Source organism: Micromys minutus (assembly GCF_963924665.1).
Source record: "Micromys minutus genome assembly, chromosome: X".
Classification (NCBI taxonomy): domain Eukaryota; kingdom Metazoa; phylum Chordata; class Mammalia; order Rodentia; family Muridae; genus Micromys; species Micromys minutus.
In genome coordinates, this window is record NC_137970.1 from 26,519,171 (window position 1) to 26,520,092 (window position 922).

Below are 922 nucleotides of genomic sequence, written 5' to 3' on the forward strand. Positions count from 1 at the left end.
TCTATGAAGAATTGGGTTAGAATTTTGATGGGGATTGTGTTGAATCTGTAGATTGCTTTTTGTAAGATGGCCATTTTTAAAACTTTGATCCTTCCAATCCATGAGCATAAGAGATCTTTCCATTTTCTGAGATCTTCCTCGATTTCCTTCTTTAGAGGTTTGAAGTTCTTATCATACAGGTCCTTCACTTGCTTAGTTAGAGTCACACCAAGTTATTTCATATTGTGACTATTGTGCAGGGTTTCTTTTCCCTAATTTCTTTTTCTGCATGTTTGTCCTTTGAATAGAGGAAGGCTACTGATTTGTTTGAGTTAATTTCATATCCAGCCACTTTGCTGAACTTGTTTATCTGCTGTAGAAGTTCTCTGGTGGAATTTTTTGGGGTCACTTACATATACTATCATGTCATTTGCAAACAGTGATGTTTTTACTTCTTTCTTTCCCATTTGTATCCCTTTGATTTCCTTTTGCTGTCTAATTGCTCCGGCCAGGACTTCCAGTACTATGTTGAATAGGTAGGGGGAGAGTGGGCAGCCTCGTCTAGTCCTTGATTTTAATGGGATTGCTTTAAGTTTCTCACTGTTAAGTTTGATGTTGGCTATGGGTTTGCTGTATATTGCTTTTACTATGTTTAGGTATGGCCCTTGTATTCATGTTCTTTCTAAGACTTCTAACATGAAGGGGTGTTGAATTTTGTCAAATGCTTTCTCGGCATCCAGTGAGATGACCATGTGGTATTTTTCTTTGAGTTTGTTTATATGGTGGATTACATTGATGGATTTCTGTATATTAAACCATCCCTACATCCCAAGGAGGAAGCCTACTTGATCATGGTGAATGATTGTTTTAATGTGTTCTTGGATTCGGTTTGCAAGAATTTTGTTGAGTATTTTTGCAATAATGTTTATAAGTGAGATTGGTC